The 19,641-nt window shown below is 49.6% G+C and overlaps 1 pseudogene; it reads right to left on the bottom strand.

The window, feature by feature from the left end:
* Positions 1–4,161: 4,161 nt before the first annotated feature.
* On the bottom strand, positions 4,162–19,117 carry LOC123058286 (uncharacterized; annotated as a pseudogene).
* Positions 19,118–19,641: the final 524 nt, after the last annotated feature.

Raw genomic sequence — 19,641 nt, 5'->3', positions numbered from 1 at the left:
TTGTATTGACATTCAAAGAGAGATAAGAAGCCACCTAGCTACTAACTATGGACCCGAAGGTCTGAGGTAAACTACTCACACTTCATCGGAGAGGCTATGATGATGTAGAAGCCCTCTGGGATGACGGCCCTCTTCCAGTGGAGCTCCAGAACAGGCCCCAAGATGGGATCTCGTGGATACAGAAAGTTGCGGCGGTGGAATTAGGTTTTCAGCTCCTCCTCTGATCGTTTGGGGGTACGTGTGTATATATAGGAGGAAGAAGTACGCCATAGGAGCAACGAGGGGCCCACGAGGTAGGGGGCGCGCCCTAGGGGGGCGCCCCCCCCACCCTCGTGACCGCCTCTTTTGTTCCTTAGAGCAGGGTCCAAGTCTCCTGGATCACGTTCGGTGAGAAAATCACGTTCCCGAAGATTTTATTCCATTTGGACTCCGTTTGATATTCTGTTTATCCGAAACACTGAAATAGGCAAAAAAAAACAGCAATTCTGGGTTGGGCCTCCGGTTAATAGGTTAGTCCCAAAAATAATATAAAAGTGGAAAATAAAGCCCAATATAGTCCAAAACAGTAGATAATATAGCATGGAGCAATCAAAAATTATAGATACGTTGGAGGCGTATCACTAGCTAGCGCTAACTTTCTCTCGTGCATGCAGACGCCCTCTCTCACCCTTCCTCAGCATTCTCTAGCTCCATCGTGCAAATTCATCTTTTCACTTTAGGTCGTTCACCCACGGTGTGTGTAGGCCCCCCCCCCAGCTCCTTCTTTACGACACACATCGATCGATATGCCTCTCTAGCCAGGTGTGCCTAGCACAAACACAAGCTTCCCCTCTTCTCTTGTCCATGCCTCACTCCCACCACTCTTTTCATCGATCTCGTACTCGCACACTCCTTCCCCCTCGATATAGTATGACTCTCGCACCACCTCCTAGATGCATCCCTCTCTCTCTCTCTATCCTTCTCCTCGTGCCTCATTTGCTTCTAACACACACATGGATGTATACCGATCAATCTCCCAACATATACCTAGGTCGACTTTAACTATCCCCCCCATCGATCGACGTACCTCACAAGTTATGTCTCTCCTTTCTCTGACAAAGGACGATTGATCTTCCTATGTAGTTATGTCTTCTTACCACAGCCATATCTTTCCCCCCTCATCATTCGTGCATGCCTCCTAACCCGTCTCTCACATGCACGTGCACAGACAAGCAGCCATCCCCTCTCTTATTGATATTCCAGGTGTGCCCTCCGGTTGTCTAGCAAGCCTATCCCACCATTTGTTAGAAGCAACTTCACTACCACCCCCTCCAACACTCTAGCTCCATCTCTCTCCCAACCTTATTCCTCTCCTACACATATGCATGGATGCCGATCGATCTCCCTTAATACATGAGGTAGATCGATCTCCCTTAATACATGAGGTAGGCCTCTCTCCTCCTCCACACATATACCAGCCATTGTACCTATATAGTTAATTAGGCCTCCCCCCCACCACCACACACCGATAGGCAAGCGCTGTAGGTAGGTATCCATGCCACAGAGACAAACCACACATGTCCCCTCTCTCGTTCTAGTAGGCCAGCCACTCTATATCTTTGACGTGGGCACACACAAATTCGATGGCACTCTTTATCGACCGCGCGCGCACACACACACATCATCATCCCTCTCTTCGATTCTTTGGACAACTCAAGTCGATGATACCTCCACTCTCTTCTCGTGGATCGCCCCCTCTATATATATGATATATCCAGGACTATTTCACACACATTGCATATGTTACATTTTTTATTGACCCCCCTCCCCTAAAAAAACTTTCACGAACCCACACACTATATCTCTCTATGTTTTATCTCTCTCACACAACCCCATGTAGGTGGTGTACATATACAAGAAAAGAATAGGTGCACTGTGCACACGTACTCACGCTTCGTGCCCAGCCACACCCGAGTGGGTACACGGTGGAGCTCATTTCTGTATGAAATGGCAGCCCACGTGCTAATTTGAACGCGTGTAGCGACAGACGGGCTCGCACGGAGGCCAAGATATATTTGAGCATGGTTGATTGATATCATCATTACATGTTGGGCTGCCTTTTTCCGCCCTTCTTCGGAATAAATGTGTACTTTATCAAAGATTAAGAAAAATAAGAGTACAAAGGCTCCACCATGCGGTTCTAGTAGTATTAATACTCGTACTACTAAACCTTGCGCTTGGCTCTTCACCTCTTTGTGAAGTCGAACAATGATGGTACTTCGCATGTTCGGTACTACAGTGTATGCCTCTAGCAATCTGACACCGAATGAACTGATGCATGTCCACCGCCTGGGCGAGGGTACGTTGCATTAGTCAAAAGGCATAAGCGAGCTTCACCTTGTCCTGCAAGTTTCTCCTCGTTCTCCGAGTTGACGGGACACACCAACAAGTAGTACTAGTCCATACTCCCTCCTTTTCGGTTAATATGGCTTAATCTTTTTTGCGGGTAAATGAGACAGCTTTATTCATATATAAGCATTCTTAGGACGATCGGCCAAGACACTGGTCACTAGGAAGCGAGGTACCCCGCAAAAAAGAAGTAGGAAGCCAGGTGTTTCATCAAGCCAGCTCTCGGCCACATTCAAAGTGCAGCAAGCACGGTTCGCACAAAGATGCGCCACAAGGTTTGCTGACCTGTTTACATGCTGGATAACAAAAAAGAGGAAATATTACTGAGCACTCCTATTTGTAACAGGATATGAGCCAGAATTAAGCGAGAATTGTGGTGAATGTTCCATGCAATCAACTTCCATTATCGCATGCGAGAACCCTTGAAGAGAACCAAATGTGTTGAATATTGCTTTATCACATTTTAAAAATATAATAAGAGTGCAGACGCTCCTCCATCCGGTTCCTAGTACTACCTCTATAGACTATAGTACTAGTACTAGTACTAGTACTAGTAAACTTTGTGCTTGGCTGTTCGCCTCTTCGGGAAGTGCAACAATAATAGTACTACTAGTATAGTGTATGCTTCTGGCAATCTGACACCTAATTAATTGTTGCACGTCCACCGCCTGAGCGAAGGACAGCTTGCATTAGTCAAAAGTTTCTCCTTGTCCTGGAAGCCACCGCGCGCAAGCTTCTCCCGTCCTACAAGCTTCTCCTCGTTCGGCAAGTTGACGGGATACATCAAAGTAATGCTAGTCCATACTGCCTCCTCTCCGGTTAACATGGCTTAATTTCAAATGAGATAAATACACTGTCTGTCACTGTATATTTGTAAAAAATACGGTCAGTAGACTTCATAATACGCTCATTTCGCTCAATATATACATTTTCCGGTGTTTATACGGTCACTAGCTCACCCTGGCTGAGTATGTGTGTGCATGCACGTGTAGGTTGAGCACTTGAGCGTGATCGTGTGTGTTCCGTCGTGTGCTCGGACATGCATGCATTAGGGCGTCGGGCGCGTTTTTGCGTCCATGTGTACGTGTGACTTTTGCATACATGTAGGGGGGGTATTTGTAGGGGCCACTAAAGGAGCAGTCAAATCACACAGTAAGTTAGTCGGAAGAAGAAACCATCATTTCACTCTTCAATGACACGTACGCAATATAAAATGGTTGATATGGAGAGAAAAAGAAAACCACTATATATACACTAGCAGGAGCCTAAGTTACAAGCCTAATTTGCTTGGGTTGCTCTCTTCACAAGCATAGAACGACGGTGGCCACACCGCTGGTCACATATCCGGCCTGATCCCGCAGCTGGGGGAAGGGAACAATGTTCTGCATAGACGTGGTCGACATTGGCGAGGGAGAAAATCCACAGTCGGTGCGTCCCAATCGGGGGTCACCACGGTATGGGCCGATGCTGCGTCCCAACCGCCCTTCTAGCTACAGCCCGGCGTCCATTTCGAAAATATTAGTGCATGTCAACAAAAATTCTGTTCTGTTTCGAAAAAAAGCATATAAGCCGTTACTTCTTACCCAAAGGATCTTTATATCCAACAGACACAAAATATCCATTCGAGTGTTCGAAATTACTTTCACTGCTGATCTGATGTCGAGGTAATTGCTGCATCGCCACCAAAGCCCACCATCTCTTAAGCTAAAGTAGACCGAGCTAAACCCTATATTAGCATATTACAAAGATAAACAGAAGGCACTGTAGAATCATTTAGGACATGAGCTTGTCAATCTGAATGTGGAGGGACACCAGCTTAGCCCCGACCAGCAGCTTGGACGAAACTATGAAGAAGGTCAGCTCCTGCATGGCGACGTCCCCGGGATCCCTGCTGCTTGTCACCTCCATTTCCACCTTGATGGCATTGGTCCTACCTTTGGGCTCCCCCGGTGGGCCGTTCGCCCACAGCTTGGCCATGTAGTGCGGTAGTGGGGACGCCCCCGCTCTGATGCAGACGACTGACACGGCGATAGGCGCGCCGATGTCGAGCATGGCGCCGACCAAGAAAAACACGTGACCGTCCTCCTTCACGAATAGCAAGAGCCGTGGCTCCGACAGTGGCACTTGCAGCTAGAGCGCCTTGTGTCGTGGTTCTAAGTCTGACAGTAGAATGGGGGGTAGGAATGTATAGGCAAGATCCTAGCTATGAAGGAGTTGTACATGCGAGTTTTACGAGTTCAGGCCCTTCTCGGAGGGAGTAATAGCCCTACATCTCGGAGCCCGAAGGCGGTCGACTAGATTGTATGCGTGTGAGTTATAGGGGGTGCGAACCCTTGTCCCAGAGGAGGGGGTGGCTTATATAGAGTGCGATAGGACCCTAGCTCCCCTCCATTACACAGGGTTCAATGTTCATAAAGAGAGAGCATTACAGGTAACGTATGTAATAAAGTGCTATGAATGATCATCAAATATACGAGTAAATGCCCGTCCGTTACTTGTGCAGAACGGCTTTAGGTATTCTTGTATGTTGAGTGGTCTTTTACATGGTCGAGTGGTTGAATAGTCGAGTGACTTAAAGAAGAAGTAGTCTCCGAGTGAATGGTAGGTCGAGTGGATTGCGCTCGACGCCTTTATTGGGTCCACCTTGTTTACTCTTAAACTTCTTTGCTTCTAGGGCAAGGACCTTAGGTAGGACGTATAGGTCAGGCCTATTACCCTACCAAGGTCTATGTCCTCATCATTAGCCCCTAAATGGATTGAGGTCTGAGTGAAAAGAAGGTTGAAGTTGATCTTGCCTTGACTCTTGCCTTTCTCAAGAATTCATCTCTGAATGGAGGCCAGTGTTGGAACTTTCGGCTTCGTTTCAGTCGCCTTGATCAATTCAACAATTACCGATTGGTTTTTATAACGTCGCATGTCGAGTGTCATCTTTGATGCAAAATCTTTGGCATGATCAATTGCCGAGGATCCCGGATTTCACGGGATTCGAAATTTTGGTAGGAGCGCGCCAGACGGAACATGTTGTGGTAAGCGGAGTGGATAGACAGGGCATTTTGATTTCCGCACCACCTTTTTCGCCACGTATCCCGTGCGTGACTGTTTGAGGGATTTGACAGGATCGCCCGGACCCACGCGTCATCCACTCGGAAGTGGGCCTTTAAAAGCGGCGAGACCGAGGCGTCTGCACTATGCGTGCCCATTCTCCTTCTTCTTCCTCTTGCTCCTTCACCCCATCCGGCTTCTCCACTCTCGACACCACCGCTCCGCCGCCATGGGGAAGGAGAGAATGGCGGCGCTGGAACGCGCGAAGAAGGTGACGGGGGCGGCGAAAAGCAGGAAGACGAATCAGGGGTCTTCATCGCACTCGGGACTGCCGCCGGGTTGGATCCAGGGAGATTGGATCCGATCTTCACTTCGACAGGAGGACTTGGACGATATGGCCGAGTTAGGGCTGACCGTCCACAAGTCTGCGCGGCTGCCGGAGGGGGAAACGGAACCGCAACCGCAACCGGGTGAGTGCGTTCTGCTCGCCACCCATGTCGACCGTGGCTTCTCTCTTCCTCCACACCCCTTCTTTCGGGGCTTCTTGAATTTCTTTGGGGCCCAACTCCATCATTTTACTCCCAACATCATCACGTATCTTGCTGCGTTTGTATCCATGTGCGAGAATTTCCTGGGGTGTCGATCACACTGGGGTCTTTTCAAGCTCCCAAACAGTGAAGAAAGTGAACTCGAACGACGAGAAAACCCATGTTATCCAGATGTGTGGGGGTCTGGGTATTCAGAAGAGGAAAAGAAGTTCTTTTCCCTCGATGACTCTTCCGGAGTCGGTCAGGGGCTGGCATTCGACCTGGTTCTACCGCCAGGACATCGTGACACCAGGCCAGTCGACTGGACTTCCCCCTTTCTCTTTTGATCGTGTTCAAACACCATCTTCGTTGAAAGTGACTGCCGCGGAGAAGGTGGAGACAGGCATGCTCGTCGAGAGAGTGGTTCAGTTGATCAACGAAGGTGTCACTGGCATGGATCTACTAGAGGTGTTCCTCGGTCGGCGCCTCCAACCACTCCAAGCTCGTGACCACTCCATGTGGATGTACTCCGGGGCTGGTGACACCGCTCGGGTTCATCCGGAGGAGGTGGTGGCCAAAATAGTGGCTGAGTGGCTGAGGGGTATCACCGGGAACAAGGAGAACCCCAGGGGCGCCAGGAGAGTTAACCCTTTTAGCGACAGAAACCAACCAGACAAGGTTTGGCCATTTTAACCGAGCATTTAGACATGTTTTCCGACTGTTTGTTGATCCGACTGACTTGCAGTCGGCTCCTTGTTTTGTAGATTTACACGGAGATGTATTCAATGCTCAATGGTGAACAAGCTTTGGAGCAAGACCAAGAGGGCGAGGACAGTGCGGAGGAGAGCAGCGAGTGGGAGTCACCAGCCGACGATGATGAAGATGAGAGTGATGAGTCGGGCAATGAGGAAGTAGCTGACTCACCGCCTCGTTCTGAACGTCGAACCAAGCAGCACCATGATCCCGTGGGCAGGCGCAGTAAAGCTGTGGTGTCGAGTGCTCCATCTCAAAAACGCGCTCGGTCTCCGACTCCAGAATTTGCTGAGAAGGTCACCAAGCAGCCCAAGGTCAATCCTTCGAAGGCTCAGAAGACCTTGCCTAGAATCAAGATGGACGTTCATGTTGCTTCTGGGTAAATGTTCTTCCTGTGTTTTCTTGTTCCGACTGACTTTTTTGTTCTGACTGAGTGGATGATGAACCTTTACAGCCCGACCTCAGCTGCGACTGACATGGAAATTGACAAGAATCTGGTCGACAAGGAAACCGACGACGCAGCTACCTCCAAAGCCAGTAAGTCTACCCGATTCGAATTTATTTGGATGACTGGATTGTTTGTCAGCTATCTGTACGACTTTCTCTGTTTATTGCAGTTCCACGGGACGTTGTTGTGCTCCTGGATGATGAAGAAGAAGTACCACTAAGGGGGAGGAGGAGGAAAGACAAGGACCTGGGCGGGAAAGCGCCTGAGGTCCAGGTTCTTCAGTCGACCGTGACGCCTGGGGCGGCAGTCGAGCAATCGACAGATCCGGCTCGAACCAACGTCACCTTCGCTGTCCCGCTGTCAACTGGTTGTCCATCAGGATCAGCTGCTCAGACTTCTGCTGCCCCAATACAACTCCATGCTTCAGATCCTGCGGCTGCTTCGACTGCTCTGCCAGCATCACTTTTTACTGCGTATCAGACTCCGGACGACCCATCGACTGCTGCCAAGGAAGCTCTTCTTTAGTTAAATCTTGTGATGGGGCAAATGAAAGTGGTGCATGAGGCCAGCCAGGTGGCCTTCAATGCCGGAGCTGCTCTGCAAACCAATGTCCTGGTTAGTTGGTCGTATCTCTCGTCTGATCACCCACTGGGGTGTGGCTGTTTTGAAATTGTATAAGTTACTTTGGATCGACTCAAGCTGAATCTTTGAACTAGTGGGGGCACTCTGAGTGCACCCACTAGGTGTAGTGCCCGAGACCATAGTTGACCGCGGGCAGTCGACTGTGGTCTGAGAATCTGAACTTTCTTTTTTACAACTCGCGCTGGGCGGACCATGCCGAGTGGAATTAAAACCAGTGGGGGCACGCTAAGTGCACCAACTAGGTGTAGTCCCCAAGACCATAGTTGACTACGGGCAGTCGACTATGGTCTAAGAATCTGAACCTCTCTTCTTTTTTTCGATGGTAGTCTTGGAGTAGCTGTCGCAGTGATGTCTTTCGTTTCAATCGACTGACAAGTCTTACGTGTTGGCCGCAGAAATCTTGTGATCTCGGTGCTCAAATCTCTACACTGAACCAGCAACAAATTAGCCTCAACCTTGATCTAGAACTGGCCAAAAAGAATCTCAAGACTGCTCGTGATGAAGTAGCTGCTATGGGAGGTAACCGATCATGAACTGTTTATCTTACTGTTACTGACACTTTTCCTTTCCGTTTTTTTTAACCGAGTGACTCCACTCGAGCAGATGTACATAGTGAAAACCGTCAACTCCAAGCTCGTCTGAAGAGTGTTATTTCTTTAGAGAAAATGAAGCAGACTTTGGAGAAGAAGGATCTGGATCTTGCTGCTGCACAGAAGGAAGCGTGAGAGAAAACTGCGCTTGCCGACAAGAAGCTTGCTTCGGTCGGCAAGCTAGAAGAAGAGAATTCCAAACTAAAGACTGTTGTTTCTGATGCCAATCGGGAGGTCGAGCGACTGAAGAAGGACAAGGACAAGCTGACTGAAGAGCTTGGGAGCCTCAAAGTTAAGAAGGGCAAGTTGGACTCTTATCTGGGCCAGCTTGCTGCAAAGCTGGTCTTAAACCTTGAAGGTACTGATGGTTGACTGACTTGTTTCTGTCGACTGTCAAGTCTAATTATATCATCGACTCACCATTCACTCAACTATGCAGAGTTTTGTCAAGACTTTGAAGTGAAACTGGACTCCATAAACTGTCCAGTCAAGGATGATGTTGCGATGAATGTGCTGCGGTTGGAATCTCGCATGGACATCGCGGTTACTTATCTTGCCCGCCTGAAAGCGGCGATGACTCGGGTTGATGCTCAACTCTGGCCTCAGGCGGAACTATCCCAAGATCTTGAGTCCCTGATGGCTTGACTGAATCAAATCCCCGACCGAGTGCAAGAATGGAAGAAGTCATCCGCTTGTTGTGGCGCTGATGTCGCGTTGTCCTTGGTCCGAGTGCACTGCAAAGACGTCAAAGAAGACAAGCTGGCGGAACTCAAGGATGCTAACACCAAGAGACACACTTTCCAGTCCTTCATGGACACTTTCCTTGAAGCCGCCACTCGCATTGCAGACAGCATAGACCTTGACAATTTCTGCGACCCAGCCAGTCCTTCTCCTGACGCGTGACCGAAAAACGTTATGCTCCACCTTTATTTGCCTCGGAATGCCGAGTGATTGTGTAACCGTTAAACTCCTTCGGGCTTGATGCTCGAATACTTTTGATCCATCGTCTGGAACTTTTAGGATCTATCTGAACTTGGTTTATTTCCAAATATTCTTGTATTTGCCTTCGCGTGGAATTTGCTCTTTGAGATGTAGCCCTGAAGTGGAGACTTCAATCGACCTGCGCCTCGTCGTCCCTGTGGACAGGGATGGAGTGCATGTTGTATTTGTGGCGTAGCTCGGAGAAGAAGGTCGCGGTCGACCTGCACCTCGTCGCCCTTATAGATAGGGATGGAGCGTATGTTGTACTTGTGGCGCAGCTCCAAAGGAGAAGGTTGTAGTCGACCTGCACCTCATCATCCTTGCGGATGGTGATGGAGCGCATGTTGTATTTTTGGCGCAGTTCCGAAGGAGAAGGTTGCAGTCGACCTGCACCTCATCGTCCTTGCGGATGGTGATGGAGTGCACGTTGTATTTGTGGCGCAGTTCCGAAGGAGAAGGTTGCAGTCGACCTGCACCTCGTCGTTCTTGCGGATAAGGACGGATTTTTTAAACTTAGGCGAGTACTGGACTGCACCTAAGCCCCCCGAGTGGGAGGGTTGCTCACCACTCGGTAAGATTTTTTAACCTTAGGCGAGTACTGGACTGGAGCTAAGCCTCCGAGTGGGAGGGTTGCTCACCACTCGGTAGGATTTTATAAACTTAGCCTAGTACTGGACTGCAGCTAAGCCCCCGAGTGGGAGGGTTGCTCACCACTCGGTAGGATTTTATAAACTTAGGCGAGTACTCGACTGCAGCTAAGCCCCCGAGTGGGAGGGTTGCTCACCACTCGGTAGGATTTTTTAAACTTAGGCGAGTACTGGACTGCAGCTAAGCCCCCGAGTGGGAGGGTTGCTCACCACTCGGTAGGATTTTTTAAACTTAGGTGAGTACTGGACTGCAGCTAAGCCCCCCGAGTGGGAGGGGTGCTCACCACTCGGTAGGATTTTTTAAACTTAGGCGAGTACTAGATTGCAGCTAAGCCTTCGAGTGGGAGGCTTGCTCACCACTCGGTAGGATTTTCTTTTAAACTTAGGCGAGTACTGGACTGCAGCTAAGCCCCCGAGTGGGAGGGTTGCTCACCACTCGGTAGGATTTTACAAACTTAGGCGAGTACTGACTGCAGCTATGCCTCCGAGTGGGAGGCTTGCTCACCACTCGGTAGGATTTTACAAATTTAGGCGAGTACTGGACTGCAGCTAAGCCCCTGAGTGGGAGGGTTGCTCACCACTTGGTAGGATATTTTAAACTTAGGTGAAATAGATTCGCGGCTAAGCCTCCGAGTGGGAGGCTTGCTCACCACTCGGTAGGATTTTCTTTTAAAGTTAGGCGAAATGGATTCGCAGCTAAGTCACCCACGGGGGGATTTCAGATGCAAATAAAAGCAACAACAATCGTTTACGAGGACTGTAAAGCTCTTGTCTTTGATAAGCAAATTACAAAGGTATTTCTTATTACATTTTATTCGGATGAGTACTTAAGTGTAAAAGGGGCGGAGCAACTTCGCATTCCAAGCCCGTGGCTCGTCCTTCTTATGCTCGACATTGTAAAGGTGGTATGCTATGTTGTGGAGCACTCTGGTGACAATGAAGGGGCCTTCCCAAGCAGGAGCGAGCTTGTGTGGTTTCTGCTGATCCACTCGAAGAACCAAGTCTCCCTCTTGAAAGGCTCGACCTTTCACATTTCTAGCGTGGAATTGACGCAAGTCTTGCTGATAAATGGTCGACCGGATCAAGTCCATCTCTCTTTCCTCCTCTAGGAGGTCGACTGCGTCCTGCCGAGCTTGTTCTACTTCATCTTCAGAGAAGAGCTCGACTCGTGGTGCATTATGAAGCAAGTCACTCGGTAGAACAGCTTCAGCTCCGTAGACCAAGAAGAATGGAGTTCGGCCAGTCGACCGATTGGGAGCTGTCCTCAATCCCCAAAGAACTGATGGAAGTTCATCAACCCAGGCGCCCGCTACATGCTTGAGGTCTCGCATCAGTCGGGGTTTCAATCCTTTGAGAATCAGGCCATTTGCTCTCTCTGCTTGTCCATTCGACTGGGGATGGGCGACTGAAGCATAGTCGACTCGTGTGCCTTGGGAGGCGCAGAAGGCTCTGAACTCGTCTGAATCGAAGTTCGATCCATTGTCAGTGATGATGATGTATGGAACTCTGTATCTGAACGTCAATTCTCTGATGAAGCTGACGGCAGTACTAGTCTCCAGATTCTTGATAGGCTTGGCTTCAATCCACTTGGTGAACTTGTCGACTACTACAAGCACCTGAGTGAAGCCGCTCCTACCAGTCCTCAGCGGTCCAACCATATATAATCCCCAAACAGCAAAGGGCCAGACGAGTGGAATGGTCTTTAGGGCTGATGCAGGTTTGTGGGACATCTGTCGACTATATCTTTTGCCATTTCATTTGCTCGTGGCCAATAAAATCTAGCTCGGTATGCTTTAGACACAATGGTCCTAGAGGACGCAAGGTGGCCACAGGTCCCTGAGTGGATGTCGTTGAGGATCGCTAGACCTTCTTCCGGGGTTATGCATTTCTGGCTGACTCCGGTTACACTTTTCCTGAACAGCTGTCCTCTTATCACAGTAAAGGCTTTGGATTGACGGACGATCTGTCGGGCCTCTTCTTCATCCTTTGGGAGTTCCTTCCTAAGGATATACGCAATGTACGACACTGTCCAGTCGGGAGTAATACCCAAAATATCCATGATTAGGTCGACCATGGCTGGAATCTCGACTTCAGTCGGATCGGTGGCACTCTTTGGCTGTGGGGGCTCTTCAGTGAAGGGATCTTCTTGGACTGAAGGGGCATGAATATGCTCCAGGAACACATTACTGGGAATGGCTTCTCTCTTGTAGCCTATCTTTGCTAAATCATCGGCTGCTTGATTTTTCAGTCGGGGTATATGATGGAGCTCTAACCCCTCAAACTTCTTTTCCAACTTCCTCACCGCGTTGTAGTAGCCAGTCATGGCTGGGCTTCTGACGTCCCACTCCTTCATCACTTGATTGACTACCAAATCTAAGTCGCCATAGACCATGAGGCGATGGGCACCGAGTGAGATGGCCATACATAACCCATACAAGAGTGCTTCATATTCTGCTTTGTTATTGGAGGAATCAAAGTGAATCTGGAGGACATATCTGAGCTTGTCTCCTCGGGGGGATACCGGTACTACCCCAGCGCCGGAACCATTCAGCATCTTGGAACCATCAAAGAACATGGTCCAGTGCTCCGAGTGAACTTGAGTCGGCAGTTGTTGTTCGATCCACTCAGCGAGGAAATCCGCTATTGCTTGGGACTTGATAGGTTTTTTTCCATGAACTTGATATCTAAGGGAAGGAGTTCAATCGCCCACTTTGCCACTCGACCAGTTGTATCTCTGTTGTTCAGAATCTCTGATAATGGAGCATCGCTGACGACTATAATGGAGTGGTCAGAGAAGTAATGTGCAACCTTCTTCGTAGTCATATAAATCCCATAAACAAGCTTCTAATAATGTGGATATCTTTGCTTTGATGGAGTCAAAACTTTAGAGACATAGTATATTGGGCGCTGAACTTTGTAAGCTTTTCCTTCTTCTTCCCGCTCGACCGTAAGTACTGTACTGACGACTTGTCCAATGGCTGCAATGTAAAGCAGAAAAGGCTCTTTGCTGGTTGGAGCAGCAAGCACCAGTTGGGTGGAAAGCAGGGCTTTAAGCTCTGCAAATGTTGCATCAGCTTCAGGAGTCCACTCGAACTTATCTGACTTCTTCATCAGTCGGTAAAGAGGCAGTGCCTTTTCACCGAGGCGAGAAATGAATCGACTTAGGGCGGCCAAACAACCAGTAAGCTTCTGGACATCATGCACACGCACAGGGCATTTCATCCAGAGTATGGCACCCACTTTCTCTGGGTTAGCGTCGATCCCTCGTTCGGAAACGAGAAAACCGAGTAATTTTCCGCCTCGAACTCCAAACATGCACTTTGATGGATTAAGCTTGATATCATACCTTCTAAGGTTGGCAAAGGTTTCAGCAAGGTCAGCCAGTAGGTCGGAACCTTTACGTGACTTGACCACAATGTCATCCATGTATGCTTCCACATTCCGACTGATCTGAGTGAGTAAACACTTCTGAATCATCCGCATGAATGTGGCTCCAGCGTTCTTCAAGCCGAATGGCATAGTGACATAACAGAAGCACCCAAATGGGGTGATGAAAGCTGTTTTTATCTCATCGGGTCCATACAGACGGATCTGATGATACCCGGAATAAGCGTCCAAAAAGGACAAACGCTCACACCCCGCAGTCGAGTCGACTATTTGGTCGATGCGAGGGAGAGGAAAGTGATCTTTCGGGCAGGCCCGATTGATATGTTTGAAGTCAATGCACATGCGAAGTGAGTCGTCCTTCTTTGGGACCATGACAACATTAGCTAACCAGTCAGAGTGGTAAATCTCTCGAGTAAACTCAACTGCTAGAAGCCGAGCCACTTCTTCACCGATTTCCTTTCTCTTCTGTACAGCGGACCGTTGAAGATGTTCTTTGACTGGTTTCACCTTTGGGTCGACTCGCAAACGATGCTTAGCCAGTCCCCTGGGAACACCTGGCATGTCAGAAGGTTTCCATGCAAAGATGTCCCAGTTCTCACGGAGGAACTGGATGAGCACTTCTTCCTATTTGGAGTCCAGCGTTGTTGAAATGTGAGTCGGAGCAGCATTGGGATCCGTTGGGTGAATATGAATTGGCTTCGTTTCACCAGACGACTGGAATGCTGAATCTATGGCAGGCTTCTTAGCTCGCAACAAATCACTCGGATCTGCATTTTTTGATACTCCTGCAACTCCACTACTGCCATCTGTGCATCGGCGGTCTTTGAGCCCTTCTGGAAGCACTCTTCTGCCTTCTTCCGATTGCCAGTGATAGTGATCACCCCTTTAGGACGAGGCATCTTCAATTTGAGGTACATGTAACATGGTCGAGCCATAAAACATGCATAAGCTGGCCTGTCCAGAATAGCATGATAAGCACTCTGGAAATCCACAACTTCAAATGTCAACTTTTCTTTGCGGTAATTCTTGGAATCACCGAAAACTACATCAAGGGCGATCTGGCCGAGTGACATAGCCTTCTTGCCAGGAATAACTCCATGGAAACTCATATTGCTTTCACTGAGTCTGGACATCGGAATGCCCATTCCTTTCAACGTCTCTGCATACATTATATTCAGACCACTGCCACCATCCATCAGAACCTTAGTCAATCGAGTGCCTTCGACTACTGGATTGACCACCAGCGCTTGCCTCCCAGGGGTGGCTATGTGCGCTAGGTGATCGGACTGGTCGAATGTAATGGCAGTCTGAGACCACTTCAAATAACTGGGTGTCACTGGGGCGACCATGTTCACTTCTCTGTTGATGACTTTCAGTCGACTCTTACTCTCAACATCAGCGAAAATCATCAGAGTGGAATTGACGTGGGGGTAACCATCATCGTCCTCTTCCTCATCCTCAACTTTGTCCACTTCCTTCTCCTTTTCCTTGGGTTGTTTCTCTCGGAATTGCTGGATTAGGAGTCGACACTATCGAGTGGTATGCTTCGGGTAAATGAAATTACCATCTTCATCTTTCTTGGTGTGAATGTGGCATGGTAAATCTAGCACATCATTTACATCTTGATCTTTTACTTTCTTGGGGTTCCACGGTCCTTTGGGTTTCCCTTTGAACTTTTCTTGAGTCACGGCTAAGGCTTCTCCAGGAGCAGCTAGCTCAGCTTTGCTCTTCTGCTTCCGACTGGAGTTCCCACCTCCGGTTTCGTGGGCAACTGTTTTGTGCTTGCCACTTCGGAGTCGGTCTTCCTCTTCACCATTGGCGTATTTGGTGGCAATCTCCATCATCCGAGTCAGAGTCATATCTCCTGTCCGACCGAATTTTAGATTCAATTCCCGATACTTAACGCCTTCTTTGAAGGCACAAATTGCTTGGTGATCTGACACATTCTCCACTGTATAGTGTAATGTGATCCATCTCTGGATATAATCTCTCAGAGTTTCATTCGGTTTCTGAATGCAACACTGTAATTCTGTCAGCCCTGCTGGCCGTTTGCAAGTACCTTCAAATGTTCTGACAAATACTCGGGCAAGATCTTCCCAAGTATAAACACTACCAGGAGCTAACTGATTCAGCCACGCTCGGGCCGAGCCCTCTAACATCAAAGGGAGATGCTTCATGGCAACTTCATCGTTGCCACCACCAATCTATACAGCCACTCGGTAATCCTCAAGCCAAGTGTCAGGCTTGGACTCACAAGTGAACTTACTGACTCCAATCGCCAACCCGAAGTTGGGAGGAATCACCGCAGCCCTGATGGCTCTGCTGAAGCACTCTGGACCTGAGACATGCACTCTCCTGCTGGTTGGAAAATCTCTGTCATGGCATTCTCTGTGAGCTCTGTTTCTGTCGACCAGACCCTGAACAAGAATAAATCTCGCATCAAAGCCCGGTTCCTGGGGTCGGCTGGAATCCTTCGCCCACCATTGTGAGGACGTCTGTCATCATGCTACCGAGGCACGTATGACCCACTCCTTGGGGAAGGCGTGGGCACTCGACGACGATCATCGTGATCGAGTCGGTGATCATACTGCTCGCAGTTTCTGTACTGATCTCGCTGGACCCCACGTCCCTCACGCCTCGGGGGCGATCTCGGGCTGTGAGCCTATTGGACTGTGTCTGCAACCACGGATCTGCTATGGATCCTATTCCGCGACTGAGATACTATTGTATTCTGCTCTCCCGCTGCTCGGAGCAAAGCCCGGATCTGCACCAAACCTCGACCAGCTTCTGACTGGGAAGGTTGAATTGGCTCCGCTATTCGGGCGGTAGCTGCGAGATTCTGGATCGGAGTTCGGTATACCTGAGTCGGAGGCGGAAAAAGTTGGCGTCGACTAGACTCGGGGATACGCTGCCGAGCACGCTCGTCGAGTGCACGCTGGAGGTTCTCCAGTCGAGTGCGCTCAGCCAAGTTGGCCAGGCGCGCCTCCTCTAAGGCCTAGGCCTCAAGGGTTTCTCCAACGATAGGAGTGTGAAGCGCATCCATGTTCTGGCGGCGAAGTTCTTCCCTCCGCTGCGAAGAGAGAGGTTCGGGGTAGTACTCTTCATGAACACGCGACGGATCGCCACCCCCATCGCCTCCGTCTTCACGGGTGAAGCCAGGAGGACAGTGTGGTCCATTGACCATCAAAACTTCCGCCGCAGGGTCGCTGTTGTCGCACTCGGATGCAATCTCTACGGAGCCAGTCGAACAGGCCGTATAGAGTTTCGTCGGGCTCGATTGCCGCGACTTGGGGGGTGGCCGACTGGTGAGCCACCACATGTCTCACCCACCGCTGAAGCCTCGATCGACCAGAACGTTTGCTCTGGCGGGCTGCAGGGAGGGAGGTCAGCATAGGAGCCGACCGATACTGAGTTGACGGCTGCCGTAGGAGGACGCCACGGACACACACGCAAAAGTGCGTTGCCCGCCGGACGGGGAGCGCCTCGACGTCAAGTGGCGCTTCTTGGAGCCAAGCAGAGTCGTCGGCGGCGAATACGAGCGCGCCGAACGGATCTCGCGGCCCTCGGCCAAACCTCCGCCTAAAACCATGTTGATGGGGATTGGAAAAATCGCAACTTCTCCAACAAGTCACTAAGACACCGGCCCCAAGGTGGGCGCCAACTGTCGTGGTTCTAAGTCTGACAGTAGAATGGGGGTAGGAATGTAGAGGCAAGATCCTAGCTATGGAGGAGTTGTACACGCGAGTTTTACGAGTTCAGGCCCTTCTCGGAGGAAGTAACAGCCCTACGTCTCGGAGCCCGGAGGCGGTCGACTGGATTATATGCGCGTGAGTTACAGGGGAGGCGAACCCTTGTCCCAGAGGAGGGGGTGGCTTATATAGAGTGCGCCAGGACCCCAGCTCCCCTCCGTTACACAGGGTTCAATGTTCATAAAGAGAGAGCGTTACAGGTAACGTCTGTAATAAAGTGCTACGAATGATCATTAAATATACGAGTAAATGCCCGATTGTTGCTTGTGCAGAATGGCTTTAGGTCTTCTTGTATGTCGAGTGGTCTTTTACATGGTCGAGTGGTTGAATAGTCGAGTGACTTAAAGAAAAAGTAGTCTCCGAGTGAATGGTAGGTCGAGTGGATTGCGCTCAACGCCTTTATTGGGTCCACCTTGTTTACTCTTGAACTTGTTTGATTCTAGGGCAAGGACCTTAGGTAGGACGTATAGGTCAGGCCTATTACCCTACCCCAGGGCTATGTCCTCATCACCTTGCCGTACTGGATCTTGTGCACGAGCATGGGATGCATGGTGCTGATGTGGTGGGAGAGCACCGGCGGCGAGCCTTCGTAGCCACAGACGGGCACAGGGCATTTGCAGGGCGCGAGCGGACACATGCTTTGGTGATCGGCGAGCTTGTGGTAAGTGACGTAGAGCCCACAGCCTTCGTGCGGGCACTCCACCCTCACAGAGGAGAGGACGGCATCCACCGCCTTGTTCCGCACGTCGAAGCCACCGCCACGCTCGCACTTCTGGCACTGTCGCTGGTTCCCGGGGTGCTCGACGCGGCAGTCTGCGCAAGCCAGGTGCCCTCCCTTGCACTGCACAAATCAATCGAACAACACATCAATCAAGAAACCTACACCTTGCTTGATCGGCCGAATGGACGAGGTGTATTCGAACCTCATACATTGGAGGCTTCAAGGGGTGGAGGCACAAGGGGCAGTGGAGCAAGGTGAGGTCCATCAAGACCATAGAGAGCTCCATCGTCGGGTCATGTTCCGTCTGCATGATCTCGCCCTCCTCGTGCACAACCATATCTCGCTTTATTAGGGTCGGGGCATTACAAAGCTTTACGTCACATATGCATACTACTTCAAGGTGCATTAAATCAACACATGCAAGTATCAAAAGGAGAGTCACAGCATGCATGCATGCATTGTAATTAATGCATCCGTAAACGCAGATTATTGAAATATATCAAGTGCAATGCTTTGATGTGTTGCGTCAACTCGTACAAGACCGAGAAGTTTGGTTACTACAACGCCCTCTTGCCTTCACCGCAGTTGTCTTTGGCTGCATGACAAGTGGGCCACCGACCTATTGGGCCCACCTGTCATGCACGCAAAGGTAGGAGCAGTAAGTCAATGAAGCTGCCTCCCTCCCTCGCCCATGAGCGTGGTGGCTGGCAGGACTAGGAGAAGCTTTCGTTCGCTACACGCTCTCCCTCCCGTACGCGGTGGACATGCAGCAGTCCAATCGGTGTCAGATGGCCAGAGGCATACTGTAGTACTCCTCCACTGCAGTAGTACTCCATCATTGGCCCTATTTGAATCCACGGGTTAGAGTTAGTTTGGGTTAGTTTGGACTCAACTAACCCAAAAATATCCAAACAGAGGGTTAGTTTGGGTTAGATGCATCTAACTCATCCAAAAAATCTGACCCACCCAAGAGGTGCTTATTTGGGTTAGTTCTTCTCATGACCACTAAAAAACACCTTTTTCTCTCGCTCTTCCCGAGGCAGATCCCTCCTCACTTCCTCGAAGCTTCTTGTCCTCTCCCTCCCTCCTTTTTGCACCGCCCGTGAAGGCGCCTCACCGTATCCGCGCTCCATCTAACCCTGCTATCCAAACACCTTTTTGTTTAGAGTTAGTTCTGGGTTAGTTCTGGGTTAGAATTTAACACTAACCTCTAACTGAGTTAGAGTATCCAAACAGGGCCATTGTTCGACTTCCCGAAGAGGCGAAGAGCCAAGTGCAGCCTGGATGCCCGTGTGGCAGTTTCATGTGTAGAGTAGTCTAGGATAGCGTGTACCGTACATGTAAGCTTAAGGGCCTGTTTGGTTCCAAATAAGTCACCAACTTATAAGTCGAAAAGTGAAAAAGTGACTTATTTTGCCAAACAGACCCAACTTATAAGTCACCCCCTTTTGCATGGGTCCCATCACCTTTACATAAAGAAACAAGGTGAGAAGGTGTGGTCAGGTGACTTATAAGTCAGATGACAACCAAACAGGCGTGACTTATAAGTCACTGATTTTAAGTCACCTGACTTATAAGTCAGGTGACTTATTGGAACCAAACAGGCCCTAAAATCGTTGGGGTTGGCTCCATGCTATATTTTTGGTTAAAATAATCTTCTGGCCCTATCTGTCATCCTGGTGATTCTAGTTTGCACGCTCATCTAGTCAAGACAGGAATATATTTTTTAATTTGTGGTGGGGTAAATGTTAGAGGTTGTAGCAAAT

Source organism: Triticum aestivum, chromosome 3A (assembly GCF_018294505.1).
Source record: "Triticum aestivum cultivar Chinese Spring chromosome 3A, IWGSC CS RefSeq v2.1, whole genome shotgun sequence".
NCBI classification, from domain to species: Eukaryota; Viridiplantae; Streptophyta; class Magnoliopsida; order Poales; family Poaceae; genus Triticum; species Triticum aestivum.
Note: the sequence above shows the minus strand (reverse complement) of the source record. Positions and strands in the feature narration are given on the sequence as shown.